This window comes from Sceloporus undulatus, chromosome 2 (genome assembly GCF_019175285.1).
Source record: "Sceloporus undulatus isolate JIND9_A2432 ecotype Alabama chromosome 2, SceUnd_v1.1, whole genome shotgun sequence".
Classification (NCBI taxonomy): Eukaryota; Metazoa; Chordata; class Lepidosauria; order Squamata; family Phrynosomatidae; genus Sceloporus; species Sceloporus undulatus.
This window is the reverse complement of record NC_056523.1, coordinates 224883460-224904368: the sequence shown is the minus strand read 5'-3', so window position 1 is coordinate 224904368 and position 20909 is coordinate 224883460. Positions and strand designations below refer to the sequence as shown.

The 20909-nt window shown below is 43.0% G+C and overlaps 1 protein-coding gene across 1 annotated transcript in view; it reads right to left on the bottom strand.

Moving 5' to 3' along the window:
- Window positions 1-20909, bottom strand: part of ATN1 (atrophin 1) — an 84775-nt gene that overhangs the window by 45699 nt on the left and 18167 nt on the right.

The following is a 20909-nucleotide window of genomic DNA, read 5'->3' as shown; positions in this document are numbered from 1 at the left end:
TCCTCCTGGAGAGAAGGTGGAAATGTAGGACATGGAGGGCCTTCCTGGCCAATAGAGGCCCTTTCTGAATTCCTCCTGGAAGGAAGGTGGAAATGTAGGGCATGGAGGGTGATCCTGACCCTTTTTGAATTCCTTCTGGAGAGAAGGTGGAAATGTAGGACATGGAAGCCCTTCCTGGCCAATGGAGGCCCTTTTTGAATTCCTCCTGGAGAGAAAGTGGAAATGTAGGACATGGAGGGCCTTCCTGGCCCCCCTTGAACCCTCGACTGGTCTTCTCTGGGCACTTTTGGGCTGCAGGCCACAGGGAGGCACCCACAGAGGTCCTTAAAAATGGCTCACAAGGAGAAAGAAAGAAAGAAAGAAAGAAAGAAAGAAAGAAAAGGTAGGTAGGTAGGTGTGGGGGAGAAAGAGAAAGAGAGAGGCTGGGGGGGGGCATAGGGGACCCTGACCAGGGGTCTGGGGGGCATTGGGAGCCAGGTCTGGGGCTGGAGGGGGTCCTGGCCTCCTCCCCTTCCTTCCTCCCCCCTCCTCCTTGCCTCCTTCCCTGCTTCTGAGCCCCACACAAAGGAAGGGAGGGATTTTTTGGCAAAGCAAGGAGGCGCCGGAGCAGAAGCACAAGAAGTGGAGCCCAAGAAGAAGAAGAAGAAGAAGAAGAGGAGGAGGAGGAGGGAAAGCAAGGAAGAGACGGATTGGATCCCTCCCGGAGGAACTGGAGTCCCCTTGCCTTCCTAAGAAAGGAGGGAAGGCCAAAGCCACGTCCTCCATTTCCAGGACACCTCCTCTATCCCCCTCTTCTCCTAAGTCCTCATGCTAAGAACCAGCACTTTACATTTCTAGGGAGGCTTCTGAGCTTTTTTTGGGACTCACCTCCTACATTTTGAGTATTGCTCAAAGAAGAAGCATGCACTCACATTGGTGGCTTTTTATTTTTGCAACGTTGACTCCTAGGCTACATTTGGAGCAGCACTAAGATGCAGGCCATTTACAATGGCAGAAGGGTTTTTAGCCTTTGCAGTGGTCCTCCTTATCCACGGATTTATTTTTAATCCACAGATTTAACCATCCACAGCTTGAAAATATGAAATATATCAACGACGAAAGAGGAACAAATATGGGATCCCTTACTAAAATATTAGAGAGATGGTTAACTTAAGAGAAAAGATGATACAAAAATGACACCCTTATTTTGGATAAGATTTCTGCGAATGGAAAAAAAGAAAGAAAATGGAAACATGCAAATAAGTCATCAAATTAAATAGTATATGGAAAGTGAGAGGATGACAAATAGAAAAGTATAAAGGAATATATAAGTAATGCTGTAAACATTGTAAGAAAGATGTCAACTATAATTACTCAATAAGGAGGGGAAAGAAAATGTTATGTATATACATATATACATATATGTGTGTACATATATACCTATATGTGTGTACATATATACATATATGTGCGTGTGTGTATATAAAAATTCCCAAAAGCCAACTTTGATTTTGCCATTTTATATAAGGAGCACCATTTTACTCGGCCACTGTAGTTAATGGGACTTTGGGTCATCCGTGGATTTTGTTCTCCATGGATGGTCCTGGAACCAAACCCCAGTGGACACCAAGGGATCACTGCATTTTGTAATGTCTTCCACTTTGAGCATCACTAAGAAGCATGAATTTCTATTAGGGTCTGTAGATTTTCCGTGGTCATGCCCTCCATTTTTCTTGGAGGTCCTACATTTTGAGGTGCCTTGTCCTCCTTTGTGGTTACCAGGATGTCTGGTCCACCTGGAAGGAATCCAAGTGCCCCCCCTTGCCTACCCAGAAACAGTGACATCTGGGCAAAAGAGAGGGAAATGGAGTGGGAAGATGAGAATCAATCAGAGCAAATGCCCCCTTGAACCCAGGACAGACCCTTTAGGCCTCTCCTGCCTCACCTCTGCTATGAAGCTGTGGCAGGGCAGTTCCTCTAGAGTGCCAGATCCTTTGCGACATGTCCCTAAGTTTTACTTATACACAGGTTATATCAAAATCCATAATTTTGGCCCCAAAACCTGCTGTTGTTAACTGCCCTCACGTTCATCTCAACCTATGGCAACCCTGTAGATGAGACATCTCCAAGACTCCCTGTCCTCCACTGCTCCACGTAGTTCCTGAAAATTCATACTCATGACTTCCTTAATAGAGTCCATCCATCTGGCATGTGGCCTTCCTCTCTTTCTACTTCCCTCTACATTTCCTAGCATTATTGTTATTTCCAATGAGTCATGCCTTCTCACGATGTGCCCAAAATACAACAGCCTGTTTAGTCATATTGGCTTCCATGGAGATTTCAGTTTCACCTCCTCTAGGACTCATTTGTTTGCCTTTTTGGCCATCCATGGGATCCTCAGCACTCTTCTCCAGCACCATATCTCAAATGAATTGGTTTTATTCCTATCTGCTTTCTTAACTGTCCAACTCTCACATCCATACACGGTAACAGGGAATGCAGTGGCTTATATGATTCTAACTTTTATGTTCAGTTGTATATATTTGTATTTTAGGATCTTTTCTAGTTCTTTCATAGCTGCCATTCCCTTTCTTAATCTTCTTCTGATTTCTTGGCTGCGGTCCTCGTATCTAACAACATTTACTACTTCTATTTCCTCATTGTCTAGTTTGAATTTGTGTAGATTCTTCATGGTCATTATGTTTGTTTAATTAAGCTCAACAGTAAGCATGCTTTTGCACTTTTCCTTGATCTTTCTTAGTAGTTGTTCCAGGTCTATGACGTTTTCTACTAATATGGTGTTGTCTGCATATCTCAGATTGTTGATATTCCTTCCTCCTATTTTCACTCCTCCTCCTCTTGTGTCCAATCCTGCTTTCCTTACAATATGTTCTGCATATAAGTTGAACAGTTAGGGTGATAAGATGCAGCCTTATCTGACCCCTTTGCCAATTGGGAACCATTCTGTTTCTCTGTGTTCTGTTCTGACAGTAGCCTCTTGACTTATACTTGAGATCAATTTATAGACAAGCATATACGTATAGTAGTTTTGTAGAGTGCCAGCCCATTCAGAGTTTGAATTGCTACATGATTTAATTACACTCTATAACAGCTCAAGCCTCAGTCCTGACAAGTCTGCTAGAAACACCTTTGGTTTCTGAATCAAGTTTTCTTGGTTTTACTACTGAAGCTTAGGTTTCTGAACTGAAGTGATCCTGTACATGGAATTGTTACTGAAAAGCAATATATGTCCTAGTCTGGAAAAAAAGTAATTTTGAACAGAATGCTACCAATACAACACTGGTAGCTGAGTGCTGTGAAAAAGCAATAACTTGAGGACAGAAGTACTTCCTGGAGGGAAGATGCCAAGAACCCAAACAAGAAATGAAAATAGCAGTTGCAAAAAATGACCAATCTGGAAAGACCCTCAGAAGGCCTGGGGAGTAAAGTGCAACTTCTCTAGTTGAAACAAAAAGAAAGCAGATTCCAAAGTGAAATGGGTGAACAAGATTTGATCAAGGGATTTTTGGCCTGTTACAGACTGCCAAAATAAAGCTGCTTCAGGTCTCTTTGGAGATATGCTGTTTAAATGATGCATGCATCCGAAGAATCCAGAAGCTGCACCAAAGCTGCCCTCCAGTGCTTAGGAATGGAGTGTGGCTTTGGCGCGACCTCCGGACTCTTAGGACCCATGCATCATTTAAATAGCATACCTCCAAAGAGACCTGAAGCAGCTTTATTTTGGCAGTCTCTAACAGGCCAATAGAGAGCTAAATACAAAGACTTCTTCACCTTATACATTAACTAGTTCATGTTATGTTTGTCTGTATTATCACCCAACTCCTGTTTGTTTTATTACCATCACTTAATCCTTTTTCTCCGCTCATAATTTTTGCATTTCTGTTCCCTCTGGATCTACCACATCTGTTAATTCCTGGATTCCTATGCTAAGATGCACTTCTCACCTTCGAAGATGGTTACAAAACTCCTAAGAAAATTGCTGTCCGATACTTTTTACATTTCAGTCCCAGAGTATTCTTCCCCATCCTGTGGCCATCATACTGTAGCCATAATTCATGCAGCTGAGAAGAGTGGGCTCTAGTCCACAAGAGCTTGTGCCAAATAAAGTTTATTTATCTAAAAGTGCCACAAGTCTGTTTGATGGTCTTTCTAGCTATTGCAAGAACAAGGGAAGGATGTTTTCAAAGTTCCTGGGGCTTTGGCCCAAGGAAGTTTAGAACTGACATGTCAATTGACATAAATTGCATAGCCACTGACCTTCAGCTTCTCAATCACAGTCTGATTTAGGCTAAGTTGCAAAAGCAGAACTTGGTCTGTAAGTAGGTGAACTCTACACATGTAGAAGAATGAAGGCTGCCTAAAATGGCCTTCACCAACCAGTTGCTTGTCAGATTAACTGGACTGTAACTCCAACCGAACCATTATGACAATTAGCATTTTGGCTGCTGATGATGAGGGTCATAGACTTAACAAATCTACAGGTCATTCAATTTTGGAAAGCTGTAATAAAATCTGGAGATTTGAATGAACAATGCCACCTTAAACTGAAGCTATGGACTTTTTGAGAAGAACTAAGTTAAAAACTCTATAAAACTAAATAGTTGGAAACAGGCTAGACAATGGAAGCTTTCTCTCTCTCTGGGCCAGGATTTAGAGACATAGCCATGTTATTTTGGTGATGCCAGCCACAGATGCTGGCAAAACATCAGAAATAAATTCTTCTAGAACATGGCCACATAGCCCGAAAAAACCCACAAAAAACTATGGATGCTGGCCATGAAAGCCTTCAACTTCATATAGCCATGTTAGTTTGGAATATCAGTATGCACCTTTGAGACTAAAAAAACAGGAAACTGGAAGGGGCTTCTCCCCTTTCCCCTCTTCCCCCCGGAAGCACAAAGGTCAGGATGCCACCAAAACCTCCAAGGAGCATGCGCGAAAATGTTGATGCGAAATGCGAAAGGCAAAGGGAAGACGCTGGTGTAGTGAACAGTTCCACAATGCAAGGTTTCGCATCATGGGAATCGCTACTCTTGCGCAATTGTAGCGCAAGCATAATGTTACGGGGGATGACGGAAAAGCAAGCAATGTAATAAGACATCACGCGAAACAGTCATTTCACGACGTTCTTTACACTTCCTTAATGCAATTGCAGGGTCCAAAACCTGAGTCTGATAAACCTCAAAGTGTTCTCTCTGGGCCAGTTATCCTACTTACAAGAAGCTTTGCTTGATTCTGCCTCGTTCTGCTATGTATAGATCAGTTCTGTGTCTGCTCTCCCAGAGTTTGGAGCAGAAATGTTGTTCTTCTACAGAGCAGTAAGGCCTTCTACAGAGTAGTAAGGCAGACTGTGGGGGTTGACTTCTGCACTATGCCATTTCAAACTGAAGGTATGGAATAATATATTTGGATGGCTTCTTGTATAAAATCTCCCTACCTGAAATAAATAAATGAGGGAAGAAATGTTAAATGTTTAGTTTGTGATGTAACAAGAGATTATTTTACAAAGTAGTGCATTTAAAAATATAATACAGTGGGCCCTTGGTATCCTCTGACTTTTGGTTCCAGGACACACACACACACATACACACACACACACACACACACCGATACCAAAATCTGTGGGTGTTCATTCCCATTAAATACAATGGCATAATAAAATGGTGCCCCTTAAATAAAATGGCAAAATCAAGCTTTGCCGCTATCTGAACTTCCAATAACACTCCCAAGCAATGCTATGTTGCAGATGCTATTGGAAATTAGAATGGTTGGTAGCTCCAGCTATCTGACATTGCATGAAATGTTAGACCAAGAAAATAGAAAACAAATAAATAAAGGTATGTCCAGAGCAGACATAAGCATTAGGGCTTATCAGGCTCCTGTTTCAGGCGTGGTTTCAACTGATGACCCCCTTGCTTTAATTTCGATCTGGAATAATTTCACTGCTTTTGCAGTGTTACTGTAACTTTTAAATGTCTTATAGTTAAGATTATGTGACCTTATGAAATGGTAGAGAAGGAATACCAAATAGTTCAAGTAGTGCGTCACACTCTGTATAATATCAAATCCAAAAAAGTAGTTCCACTCAAGACAAGAAAAGACTCTGAAAAGGTTTTTCTTACACAAAACAGCTGAAGCTACCACTGCTATCAAGTGATAATGCAATAAAATTTCAGTACTTGGCCATAGAAGCATACTTGGCAGATGCTAAACACATCAACAGTCTTCAGTGTTATATTAGCAAACTGGGATGGGGGGAGCATGGTCCTGTGTATACTACACATAGTGTGGATTTGATTTGATTTATTATTATTATTTGCTATAAACAGTGGCTTAATTCTCACTATTTTATATGGTTTGTTAATTTAATATACATTTTTTTCCAAATGTGCTTAGAACAATTCTTCATAGAAGAAAGATTGTTATCTTCATTTACAGCTGGGGAACTGAGGCAGAGTTTAAGGAAATATTCTGTTAACTATGTCACTTTCAAAATATTTTGTCTAGAAGCTATAATGCTTAATTTAATGTGTCTGTGACTAATTCTAACTTCTGAAATTTAAAAATATACAATGTGGGATGTAATAAAATACAGATTGCAAAATTCTGGGCTGAGATTACCTCTCTGTTCAGAACTGAAGAGTGCATATTTGTGAAGGGTATTCAACTTGGACATTGTGCTCACACAGTTGCATTTGAATAACAAAATATAATCACAAATCCACTCTTTGTTTTGACTGGTCATGTGAGCACAATAGTGAGAATTTAGTACTAATGTTTAGTATTGCTTAGCTCCCATGTAGAGTTTTCATAGATTATTCAATGAATCCTCACCATTGTGTGAGATGGGTCAGCATTCATATCCACATATTTCACCAGAAATGTTGGCTGCAGCCATATTGCAGAATTAATGCTGTTTGGCACTGCCTTAACTGTCTTGGCTCTATCCTATGGAATCCTGGGATTTGTTGTTTGTTGTGGCACCAGGGCTGTCTGACAAAGAGAAGTATAAATACTGTATCTTAAAAAAATTCAAATCCCCATAGTATTGAGCCACATGGCAGTTAAAGCAAAGTCAAACTGCCTTAATTCTGCAGCCACCATGACTTATTTAAGATCAGCTAATGAGATAATGACAAGAGATGTGAGCAGAAGATTCCATGGATCACAGCAAAATCTGACCTAATATTTGACCAGAAATAGGTCCCAGTGAGCCTGCCTAAATACCAGATCCTATTTGGGAAACGCAGGCGCGTTACAGACGCGCCGAAGGGGCGTGCTAGGGTTAGGAAGGGGCGTATTAAGGTTGAGAAGGGGCGTCACTTCCTGATGCCCCTCAACCCTAGTACGGACCAAGTCCGTACAAAATGGCGGTGCCTCGCGGCGTCATAACCGCACCGCAAAGAGAAGCACCATTTTGGGGCTTCTTTTTGCAGCACAGAGGAGCCACGCAGTTTGTACACTGGGGCTCCTCCGCGCTGCAAATGACGGCGGTGGCAGACCACCCATTTTGGGCGGTCTGTAACGAGCCTAAGGGCCTGAACAGACAGACCAAAATAAAGCTGCTTCAGGTCACTTTGGAGGTATGTTGTTTAAATGACAGATGCATTTTAAGAGGCCAGAAGCTGCACCAAAGCTGCGTTGCAGTCCTTAGGACTGGAGTGTGGCTTTGGCGTGGCTTCCAGCATGCATAATTTAAATAGCATATCTTCAAAGTGACCTAAAACAGCTTTATTTTGGCCTCTCTGTTCAGGCCCTAAGTAGGTTCAGACCTGTTTAGTACTTGGATAGGAGACCACCAACAAACACCAGGTACTGTAGGCTGTTTTTCAAAGAACATAAGACCTGAAAGCACATACAGACACATGAATGGCCTATCTACTGAATTTAACAGGATTCACTCCCAAATCATTTTTTCTTAATAACTATAGCCTTGTGGAGGTTATATAAGATGAAGGTTATATAATATTTAGATATTGTAATAGTTATTTGTTTGGTAGATTGTGGCAATGGGGTCCACATTTGGTTAGAAACCACAATTTAAAAGAAGCTGATTTAATGGTCCACAATCCTCGTAGTAGGGGATTTTGAGCAGAGAACTATAGAACCTGTCTTAGGCCCTGTAATGTGCAACATTTTTAATAAATGACTTATGTAATGGTTTAGAGAGGGTCTGTTTCCACATCACAGGAAGCAATAATTCTGCTCTAATTTGCATTATAAATCTAGCCTCATTTGACATACTGTGTCCAGTTTTGAGACCCATGTTTCCAGACAAACATGTGCATCCAGAGCACAGCAGCCAGTATGCTGAGCAGTCTGGAAACCACATCCTACAAGGAACTACTGAAAGACCTGGTATGCTTAGATAGAAAAATGATTAAGGGTAGGCATGATAGTGGTCTTCAAACCTTCGAAAGGCTCCCACAAGCAAAATGGAGCAGCTTTGTTCTCTATTGTTGCAGAGACAGAATTAATGGGTGGAGGTTGCAAGGAAGGATATTTCAGTACCTTATTAGAATTATAGAATCTTCGAGTTTGAAGGTACTACAAAGACCACCTAGTCCAACCTCCTGCCATCCAGAAATATGCAACTAAAGCACTCCTGAAAGATGCTAATTCCACTTCACTTCAAAGACCTCCAAAGATGGAGAGTACACCACCCTCCAAGGCAATTTATTCCACAGTTAAACTGCTCTTACAATGAAGAAATTCTTCCTAATGTTTAGGAGGAAACTTGTAATTTGAATCTTGTTGCATGTTCTCATTAGGAGAGATGTTCAGGACAAATATCTGTGGAACAGACTGTGTATTCTCCTTCCCTAAAAATATGCAAGAAGAATCTGGGATGGCCATCCTCCAGGGTGCTCCGACTGCCTCCTGGACTCCAGGGCTGGCACTGTCCAGGAGTTTGAACTTTGTCAGGTTGCACACCTTTTATTGCCCTCAGGACTACATCTGTTGTTGGTTTGATGTGGGTGCGAACACTGAGGCACATCATCTTCCCACACCAACACACATACATCTGAGCATAAGGGAACAGGAAGGTTTAGACTACCATTGCCTACAAATGAGATGGGGTGGAGGAAAAAGCCCCTGCCAGTGCCATCTCCTAAAGTTTCCCATTATTGGCAGCAGTGGGAAAAGAACCTTGGAAGCCATGAAATAGTATTCCTCCTCCCAATCACAGTTCATGTGGTCATCTGGGTTGCAGGAGGGAAGTAGGTGGGATCCATCCAGCTTTGGGAGCCACCCAAAGAGTAACCAAGGGTTGAAAGCAGGGCCCACCTGGAATATTGTGTCCAATTCTGGGCACCACAATTTAAAAAAGATGTGGAGAAACTGGAGCATGTCCAAAGGAGGGCAACTAAAATGGTGAAGGGTCTGGAAACCATGTCCTATGAGGAATGATTTAGGGAGCTGAGGATGTTTAGCCTGGAGAAGAGAAGGTTAAGAGGTGATATGATAGCCCTGTTTAAAAATTGGAAGGAATGTCATATTGAGGGGGGAGCAAACTTGTTTTCTGCTGCTCCAGAGAACAGGACACAGAAGAATGGATGCAAGCTCCAGGAAAAGTGATTCCACCTCAACATTAGGAGGAACTTCCTGACAGTAAGGGCTGTTCGACAGTGGAACCCACTCCCTTGGAGAATGGTGCAGTCTCCTTCCTTGGAGGTCTTTAAACAGAGACTGGATGGCTTTGATTAAGATTTCCTGCATGGCAGGGGGTTGGACTGGATGGCCCTTGTGGTCTCTTCCAACTCTTATTATTCTATGATTCTATGCCTGTTACAGACTGCCAAAATAAAGCTGCTTCGGGTCTCTTTGGAGGTATGCTATTTAAATGATGCATGGGTCCTAAGAGTCCGGAGGTCGCACCAAAGCCACACTCCATTCCTAAGCACTGAAGTGCGGCTTTGGTGCAGCTTCCGGATTCTTAGGGTGCATGCATCATTTAAATAGCATACCTCCAAAGAGACCCGAAGCAGCTTTATTTTGGCAGTCTGTAACAGGCAAGGCCATAGTCAATGGACTCCTGGGCAAGATGATCTTCCAAGTTCCCTTCCTGCTTTATCATTATGTTCCATAAACTATCCAGACAACTTATTATTATTATTAACTGCCTTCGAGTCACCCTCAACCCATGGTGACCCTGTGAATGAGATACCTCCAAGACCCTTTGTCCTCAACCACTCTATTCAGGTCATACAATCATAGACTCATCTAGCAAGTCATGTCTTTGACTGATGTGGCCCAAGTATGACAGCCCCAGTTTAGTCATCCTGGTTTCCAGAGAGAGTTCAGGCTTGATCTGTTCAAGGACCCAACTGTTTGTCTTTTTAGCTGCCTGTGGTATCCCCAGTACTCTTCTCCAGCACCACATCCCAAATGAGGTTTTTTTCCCTATCTGCTTTCTTCACTGTCCATCTCTCACATCCATACATGATGATGGGGAATACAGTGGCTTGAATGATTCTAACTTTAGTGCTCAGTAGATCTGCGGACTTTAGGATTTTGTCTAGTGCTTTCATAGCTGCCCTTCCCACTTCTGATTTCTTAACTGCAGTTTCAATTGTAATTAATATTTGATCCAAAGTATGGGAAATCCGACTATTTCGATTTTCTTTTCATCTAGGATGAATTCATGTAGATATTCTATGGGCATCATTTGTGTTTTTGTAATGTTCAGCCTTAAGCCTACCTTCGCACTTTTGCTTACTGACTTTCTTAAGTAATTGTCCCAGGGCTTTGTTGTCTTCTGCTAGTAGTATGGTATCGTCTGCATATCTTAGGTTAATGTTTCTTCCTCCATTCTTCACTCCTCCTTCCTCTGAGTATAAACCTGCTCTGCATATGATATTTTTTGCATACCGGTTGAACAAATATTGTGACAGAATTCAGCCTTGCCTGCCCGCTTTGCTATTCTGTTTCACTGTATTCTGTTCTAATAGCAGACTCCTGTCTTGAGTACAAGTTACAAATCAGGATAATCAAATGTAGTGGCACTCCCTTTTCTTTAAGGGCATACCATAGCTTTTCATGATATATTTAGTCAAAAGCTTTGGTGTAATCAACAAAGCACATGCAGATGTTATTCTGTAATTCCCTGGTGCACTCCATTATCCATTGTATGTTTGCAGTGTATGCCTCTTACTTTCCTGAATCCAGCTTGCACCTGTGGGATTTCTTACTCCATGTATGATAGGAGTCTTTGCTATAGGATTTTGAGCAGGGCTTTGCTTGCATGGGAAATCAGTGCAATGGCCCTGTAATTACTGCAGTCTTCTCTCTCTTTTTTTTTCATTGATGGGGATGTATATTGATTGCTTCCAATCTGTGGGCCAGTTTCCCCCCCCCCCCCCCCCTTTTTTTTGGCATTTTTTAGTTAGAACTAAATTTTTTTCTGTCTCTGCTAAATGCAGAAGTTCTATTGGTACGTCATCTGCTCCTGACAATGAATTTTTCCCAACTGCTTTAAGTGTGGCTTTCCCTTCACTTTCCAAAATTTGGGGTTCATCTTCATATGTTTCTTCTTCCTATATGTCATTCCTCCTTTCAATTTTTTCCCTATAGCTCTTCTGTGTATTGCTTCTATAATTTTTAAAAATTTCATTGTGGTTGTGTATTTTGTTCTTCTGATTGCAGAGGTTTCCCACCTTTGTTTTAAATTTCTCTTTGAATTCCTGAATCTTGGGGAAGATGTCTCTCGTTCTTCCTTTTTTGTTGTTGACTTCTATTAATTTGCATTGATTGTTGTGGTAATTCTCTTTATCTTTGCACACTAATCATTGGACAGTACAGTTCATAGTTCTGATTCTGCTGCTGTCACCCTTTACTTTTGCTTTTCTTCTTTCTTTTACTGCTTGAATCATTTGTCTCAGTTTTATTAACTGATGCTTAATGTTGCATAATGTTAACATATCCAGAGTGCCTAATAGTTTTGATACCTACAAAAACCTCTGTGAAGCAGCAGTAGCCAAATTCTTTTTCTCATTGAGAGCTACACTCCCTCAAAGGTCACAAGTTGGCAGTTGGCATGGTTAGAGTGTAACCCTGCTTGTCTCTCTTAACAATCTCAAGAGTAAGTACAGTTTATCACCACCCTACGTGATTTCTCTAGTGCACCATATCCCCCGCCCCTCTCTCATACACACAGAGGCTCCTATACCGTATCAACAGATGTTTTATCATTGGATTCAACTATCTATGGTTTGAAAAAGTTCCAAAAATATACAGTCTTCCTTCATATCCATGGGGGATCCATTCTGGACCACCCCTATCACCTGTGGATAAGGAAGAACACAGGACCTTGAGTCCCATTGTCCTCAATGGTGGGCGTGATGTGCGTGTGACCACTAATGTGGCTGTGTGCATGCACCCTTATTGAAAGCGACAGGGCTTGTCATCCATGAATGCTGAAATCTGTGGATGGCAGGCCCACAGGTATTGAGAGTTCGCTGTATCAATTCCAGAAAGCAAGTCTAGACTTTGCTATTTCATATAAGGGACACCATTTTACTCTCTCTCTGGCTTTGCTTCACGAACGAAGATTCAGGAAGGACTCATCCCGTGCTTTGTACAAGTGCGCTGGTGACTAAAAAGGCCAATCTGGGACAAACAGGTCCAGTTGCAGAAAGCACAGTGGAAAGTCTCCTTGGGTGATGTTTCCGGGTTGTGGTTCTTTCTGCCTTGTCGTTTCTCTTCGAGACTCGTTCGCCGTGAGCTTTCGAAAAAGGCTGCAGCATCGTGGATAGTGTGTCTCCATGCCTCCCGATGCGAGGCCAGGGCGGACCATTGTTGGCGATCAATTTGGCCAAGCCTGAGATGTTGTTTCAGGGAGTCCTTGTATCTCTTATCCTTCGAGCCTGTGCAATGGAACCATTTATTTAATGGTACTTGAGCATCCATGGATTTTGGCATCCACAGAGGTGGGTCCTGGAACCAAATCCCAGCAGATACCAAGGACCCACTGTATGTCCATTTTCTTCCCCTCTCCTTCCCAGTCTAGTCTTTGCCACTTCTCTCTCTCACATACACACAAAGACACATACACAAGTCAAAGCCTCATCAGGTGCCTCCAGCTCCACAGGTACCAAAAAAGAACAGCAGAAAACTCAACAGGTTGGCAAGCAAACCAATGTGCCTACAGTCAAATGTCACGCTATCCGGCACACTCCAATGCTGGGCCTCTAAGCATGTACCAGCTTGTTGGTCTCCCTTTTCCCATAGCAGTGACAAGGGATGGTACAGGAGGTGGGTACCAGGGATGTCATAAGATAAGGTAAAGGGATGCAGTTTGCAGGCCATGGGTTGCCCTTATGAGAAGCCAGTATTTGCAGACTAAGGCTGAGAATGGCTTGCCCAAGGGCACCTCATAAGTTAATGGCTTGCTACAAGAGGTCTGTTGGTATCCCAATCTCCATTATAGATAGGGAGGGCTGAGGCCCAGAGAACAGATACCTGCCTAAAGCCAGCAGCTGAGTTTGAGGATGAGGTGACACTGCAAGGGGTTCTCTTTTCACTCCAAGCAAGCATTCACACACAGATTTTGCTGCAGTTCACGGTTACACAAAATTAAATTCCACTTTCAGTTATGCTTTACTCACAAAATAATGCAAGCCTAAGCGTGTCTATTTGGAACATGCTTTAATTCATTGGGACCTACTCCCTAGGGTGTGTGCTTAGGTCTGCAGTCTCACATCACTAAACCAAACCCAATGCAACCAAATGTTAGGAGTCTGTATCTGGAAGCTCAGGGGCTCAGTCTTTCACAAGCCATGCAACATTCCCCAACCTAAACACAGTGTTAGCTCCCAAGGCCAAAGGAAGGAGCTTCTGAACAGCCTCTGCAAGGAAAAGTAAGCTATTTTAGGGAAGGAGTTTGTAGTCTGGTCGCACTTCCCTCCACATCCCTCTTAAACTAGCTGTTGATCAAATATGCATCGGTGTGTGTGCACGCACATGCATGTGTAAATAAATACTTGTGTGTGTTGTGCTCTGTTTCTTTCAGTTGTTTCTGACATGGTGAACTTTTCATGGAGCTTTCTTGGCAAAATTTGTTCAGAGGAGATTTCTCTTTGTCTTCTCCTGAGGCTGAGAGAATGTGACTTGCCCAAGGTCACCCGATGGGTTTCATAGCTGAGCTGGGACTTGAACCCTGGTCTCCAGAGTCATAGTCCAACACTCATGGAATCATAGAATCCTAGAGTTGGAAGAGACCCCAAGGGCCATCCAACCCCATTCTGCCATGTAGAAACTCAAAATCAAAGCAACATCGACAGATGGAAATCCAGCCTCTGTTTAAAAACAGCCTGCAAAGAAGGAGACTCCACCATCCTCTAAGGCAGTATAATCCACTGTTGAATGGCTCTCACTGTCAGAAAATTCTTCCTAATGTTGAGGTGGAATCTCTTTTCCTGCAGCTTGCATCCATTGTTTCAGGTCCTATTCTCTAAAGCAGCAGAAAACAAGCTTGCTCCATCCTCAACATGACACCCTTGAAGTTCTTTGTATGAAGAGACAGTTAAGAGGTGGCATGATAGCCCTGTATAAGTATTTGAAGAGGTGTCATGTTTTTATTTTATTTCATTATTAAAAAACATGACACTTCTTCAAATACTTATATAGGGCTATCAGGCCACCTCTTAACTGTCTGTTCTTCAGGCTAAACGTACCCAACTCCTTACGTCTCTCTCCATAGGGCTTTGTGGTTTCCTTTTTGCACTGCATTTTCGGAACCCGCCTTGATCCAAAAGAGAGAGGAGGGATAATAATAATTATTATTCACCATTTTGGTTGCCCTCCTCTGCATATGTTCCAGCTTCTCAACATCCTTTTTGAATTGCTATGCCCAGAACTGGACACATGCATTATTCCAGGCAAGGCCTATTGCTGCACCGTGGCCTGCTTGTGCAACTGTCCCCAAATGCTCCGAGCCAGGGCCAGCCTTGCATTTGTGGTGGCCGAGAGTGCCCTCTGTTGCAGCCCTCCTGCCCCGCCACCTCCTGTGCATGGGCTTCATGGCTTTTGCTTGGAAAGGCCTGGCTTTGGCACCTTTTTGCACTGTGTCAGGCCAGGAGGACTCCATGCCTGGTCTTTGCTTTTTCCGGCCTGCAACTCATCAACATGCAGAGCCTTGCCTGGAGGATTACACAAACCGCACACCCTTCCCTTGCTTTCTGCCCCCCCTCTCCCTCCATCTTTCCCTCCTGGAACTGGTCCCATCCCCCCCTTTTTTCCCAGTTACCAGGCAACCGCACAAAGGGAGAGAAGGAGTGTGGAGGCCAGGAGAGGGCCCAGAGCCCTACAAGCAAGCAAGGAAAAAGGAGGAGGAGGAAGGAGGAGGCCATCATGCAAACCAAGCCAAGCCTAGGCTGGGTACCTGGGAAGCCTATTGCCAATTTGCCAGAGAAAGGGGGGACACACATAGAGAAAATGTGCTACAAAGAGCAAGGCCTCTTTGCAACAACGCAACAGAATGCAACAGAAGGATAACAAGGCATAACCAAGAAAATAACAAAAAACAACAAGGTAGCGACATAACACCCGAGAAAACTGGAAGGAAGGAAATAAACGATACTGGCTTGGCGTACGAAAAGATGGCTGGCCACAGGGTTTAGACTGCGGCAGCAAAGTCGTGGCACCCCTGAATTAATGTTGTTTTGCCTTTGAACACCTCTTAACAACCTCCCTTGTGGGATTTATCTTCTGCAACAAATAATCAGATTCCTGAGCCGGACAATCCAATCTGGTCCACGCATCATTTCAATGTATAATTTTTTGGCATTTCATAGGATGCAACATCCAAAGCCAAAATAAGCTGTTTTTTTATAAAAAACACACAAAGTAACCTAATTTTATTTATTGCATAAAAGTACACGAGAATCACAAAGTCAGCTTCATTCCAGGTTAGACGGCATGATAGGATTATCACCTCACCTCACACCAGTCCTCATCCCTATAGCAGCCTCTTTTTAAAACACTGTCCCCATCTGACCAAAATAAAATTAAGTGGCACTATTACCTGCCTTGATCTAGAGACTATACTTCTGTTGATGCAGCCTAGAATCCATTGGCCTTTTTAGCTGCCGCATCACACTGTTGACACATGTTCAACTTGTAGTCTACTAGGACTTCTAGATCCCTTTCGCATGTACTGTTGTCAAGCCAGGTATTATATCTGTGCATATCATTTTTTTTCTGCCTAAGTACTGTACTGTACATTTCTCCATGTTGAACAGGAGGATGACTACGCATGAACAGGAAGATGACGATGGTCTCATCTGCACTGCAGAAATAATACAGTTTGACACTGCTTTAACTTCCATGGCTCAGTGCTATGGAGTCTTGGGATTTGTATTTTGTTGTGGCAACAGAGCTCTCTGACAGTGAAGGCTAAATATCTCACAAAACTACAAATCCCTGAATTTCACAGCATTGAGCAGCCAGCTGCCTTTTCATTTGCAGTCTTTGAGAGATGACTAGAACTGCCGCTGCAGTGGTAGTCCTTCTGAAGTCAGAAGAAGGTGCCCAGCATCCATAGCATTACTGGACATCTCCTTATGACCTGAGGAGCAGTGCCAGCGATGAATGAGGACCATGTGGGAAGGCAGCCACCTCTTGTTTGCTGCAAGAGCCAAAAACCCAGAGTGAAAGACGCAAAGAGGTAAGGAGTGAATTGAGGAAGGATTCTACGGAGGCAGCAGAGAACCACCTAAAGAAAGGTTAGGGTAGGATAGCAACAAAATCTCACCAGCTGTTTTGGAGGGCTGCAACTCCTATAGACCCTTTCCACTGGCTATGTAAGTTAGGCATGATGACAATTTTAAGGCAAACACATCTGAAGGGCCACCATTGCCTACTCTGGTCCTAGAGAACTTCATTTTCTCCAAATGAAGGCGTATTCCAGTTTATTCACATTCTTGCTTACTATATATAGAAGACACACAACATTTTGTCTTGTAATCCACAATCCAGCTCTGGTACTGCTGTATCCCATCACCATGTGAAACCTTGCTCTAGCACAGCCTTTCCCGACCTTACGCTCCCCAGAAGTGTGCACTACAACTCCCATCAACCTCAGATACCATGGCCATGGCTAACAACCTTTCCTAAAACCTTTTCTACTCTCCTCCTTCCTTTTTATAGTAGTGGGTGTCAAAAAAACCACCTTGGGCAAGTCACATGCTTTCTCCCTCAGGGGAAGGCAATGCAAACCTCCTCGAACAAATCATGCAAAATAATAATAATAATAATAATAATAATAATAATAATGGTTTTGCTTTAGGGTCACTATAGGTCTGAAATGACTTGAAGACACACAACAACATGCTAGCAGTTCATGGTCTGAGTAAGGGCATTGTCTTGCCATTTTTTGGACCATGGATTGTGTTTAAAACTGTCTGAACAGTCCAGAATCAAAATGAGTACCAAGCTAGTAGCAAGAATGTTTTCTTTTTAAGGTAGGAACTTAAGAAGCAAAAATAAATGTTCACAAACTTGGCATAGAGTCAGAAGGAGAGAGTTGAGTCTCTTATGATCAGGGATATCATGAACAGCATTCTGTGTTTGCCCAAAACATCCTACATGCCTCTTGCAAAAGGAATGGGCCATGCTAGCTAGTGGGAAATTTCCCATTTTCCCAGAGACAAATTATTTGGTCTGAGAACTTGGAATATGCCATAGTAACCATTATGGTCCAAGAAGAAATTTGAGGGAAGAAACTGATATTGTGCAAAGAGAACAGCTACAATACTGAGGACAAGTAGGTGGGGTCTTCTCTGAGAAATCCAGTATTACCATAAACAAAACAAAAGCCTACAGGCTTTCTCATATGAACAGTTAATGGAACATTTGTTTGTCATCTATTGCCAGAGGAATCCTTCTTCTGAAAATAACTAGGCACAGTCTAACAGAAAATTCTCCTGTGCAAGCTCTGAATATGAAATGTTCTACAGACATCTCCCTTTAAGGGTGCTTCCAATAGCTATTATTGGGCAAATTCCCTCTATAGCAGAATGGTGCTAAAGGCAATTAGACAATACAGTATAACCTTTTGTAATCCTCTGTGTTCCTCGCTAGTAGTTCTCTCTTTTTTCACTCCCAAAAAAACCATTAAGGAGGAAAATACAGAACAGTTCCACAGTGTATGATTATAAGTGAAGGATGGAATCTGGAAGCACCTTTTCATGGGAAATACAGTCAGCCCTTCTTATACACAGATTTTTTATGCACAGATTCAAGCATCCATGGTTTGAAAATGTTCAAAAAAGTGTAAATTTCAAATATCAAACCTTGATTTTCCATTTTTTATAAGGGACACTATTTTGCTATGTCATTATATTTAATGGGACTTGAGCATCCCCAGATTTTGTTATCCACGGGGGATCTTGGAACCAAACCCCAGCGTATAGCAAGGGTCCACTGTATCTTGCTAGAAAGCAAGTCCTAAAAGAATCAGTAAAACAAGAGATTCCATTTGTATCCTCCCCAAAGTACAATCATGGTGCTCAGATGACCCCTCCTAGGGGTTGTCCACATGGGCCAAAAGGCCTGGGTTCCCTGCACCCAGCCTCACTTCATCCTGTTTGGACAAAGCAAGCCAAAATCCCAGGAGCAGGATCAGGCCCATTCCTGCCAGACTGGATGTGGATCATATCTCTCCGCCTCTACTGCCAAGATCCTGGTCCATGCCCTAGTGATCTCACGACTTGATTACTGTAACGTCCTCCTGGCTGGGCTTCCTCTTTCTCACCTCCGTCCTTTAATCTCTGTCCAGCATTCAGCTGCACGCATTATCACTTCCACCCACCGCTCTGACCACATCTCTCCTGTGTTGGCATCCCTTCACTGGCTCCCTCTCCCTTTCCGCATTCAGTATAAGCTCCTGCTGTCAACATTTAAAGCCCTCCATGGACTCACCCCTCCTTACTTATCAGACCTTCTTTCTCCTCACCTTCCCACCAGGGCCCTCCGTTCTGGTAGTCAAGGTCTACTGTCCCAGCCCAGGATTTCCTCTGCCCCATCCCAGATTCGCCCCTTTTCACTTGCTGCCCCTCACTCCTGGAACCTTCTTCCCCCACAAGCAAGAGCCATCACTTCTTTAACCAGCTTCAAAACTGAGTAGAAAACCATCCTGTTCAGAGAAGCATTCCCAGGCATTGCATAATTGTTGCTTACTATTTGATGTTCTTTTGGTGCCTGTTTATCAAACCATTTCCTGTATTGCTATGTACTGTATATGTATTATCCTACTTGAGAGTATATATTTTCCCTGGAAGAAGATTAACCATCCATTATGAAGCCAAGCCCTCCCTCCAGTCCATCTGCCTTGGTCCAGGCCTTGGAGGTAGAGAGGAACTGCTGGACCTCTTACCCTTTCCCTCCACAACTCCCTTCTCCTTCTGTGTCATGTCTTTTTAGATTGTAAGCCCGAGGGCAGGGAACCGTCTAACTAAAAAGATTGTATGTACAGCGCTGTGTAAATTTACAGCGCTTCATAAATAAAGGTTAATAATAACAATAACAATAATAATAATAACAACAACAGTGCATCTGGCCCAATCCTGGAGCAAAAGGGTTTTAACATGAGTCAAATTGACCTGTGGTTTGCTGCAAAGTTTCTTGGAAACTCCATGGCAAGCCCTGGCTGTCCAGATGGCCCTGAATGCCCCTTACCTCTATCACTGGTTCTGCATGTGAGTAGACTCCCTATGAAAGCTCAGGCTGTCAACTTCTTTCTTTAGTTAATCTCAAAGGTAATACAAGATTCTACAAACTAACCCGGCTATATTTTTAATTCCTCAGTTACAACAATGCAGCATGCCCTAGCCCATTCTTTAACAACCTTCTGTTTTAAAAGTCTGTTGGAATAAAAGGATTTTACCCTGCTGATGAAAGGACAACAAGGAAGGGGCCTTTCTGGCCTCCCTGGGAAAGGAATTCCAGAGTCTTGGAACAGTAATTGAGAAGGATGGTTCTTGAATCCCCATCAGATTTGCTTGTGATGATGGTGGGACAGAGAGAAGGGTCTGTCCTCAGGCTATCAGGTCCCAGGCAGGCTCATACAGTCTGGCAGTCTGGCATATAGGGCTTTATAGGTAAAAACCAGTGCTTTGAATTGTGCCTGGAAACAAACTGGCAGTCAGCAGAGCTGTTACACAGGGATGTAGTATGGTCTCTGTAACCTGCACCAGCTGTCTTGGCTGCAGATCTTTGGACCAGCTGAAGTTTCCAAACTCAGTTTCCAAAAGCAGTCTCAAGTTAAGAGTGTTACAGTAGTCCAAATGGGATATGACTAAGGCATATATCACCATGGCCAGAGCCAACATCTCAAGGAACAGGAACAGTCGGTGGACAAGCTTTAAATGTGCAAAAGCACTTCTAATCACTATGGAAACCTGGGCATCCATTTCAAAGCTGAGTCCAGAAGTACACCCAAACTGTGAACCCTGTCTTCAGAGGGAGTGTAACACCATCTAATAGAGGGTGAATCCCAATAACCTTATCTGCCTTATGACTGACCAGGAGCACCTCTGTCTTGTCTGGATTAAGTTTCAATTTCTTCACCCTCATCCAGTCCTCCGGTTTAGAACCAAGACAACCTCCTTGGATTGGGGTGGAAAAGAGTAATAGAACTGAATGTCATCTGCATATTGGTGAGGCCATGCCCAAAAACTCTGGATGACCGCTTCCAGCTGTTTCGTGTACATGTTAAATAGTATGTGGGACAAAACAGAACCCCGAAATCAGCCAAGCCAAGAACCAGGGGGTCCAACAGGATTCCCCCAGCACCACTTTTTGGATTTACCTCTACAAGAAGAAAAAGAGCTACATTAAAGATTTTTCCAATTCCCATCCAAGCAATGGTTGATGGTATTGAAAGCTGCTGAGAGGTTCAGGAGAACCAA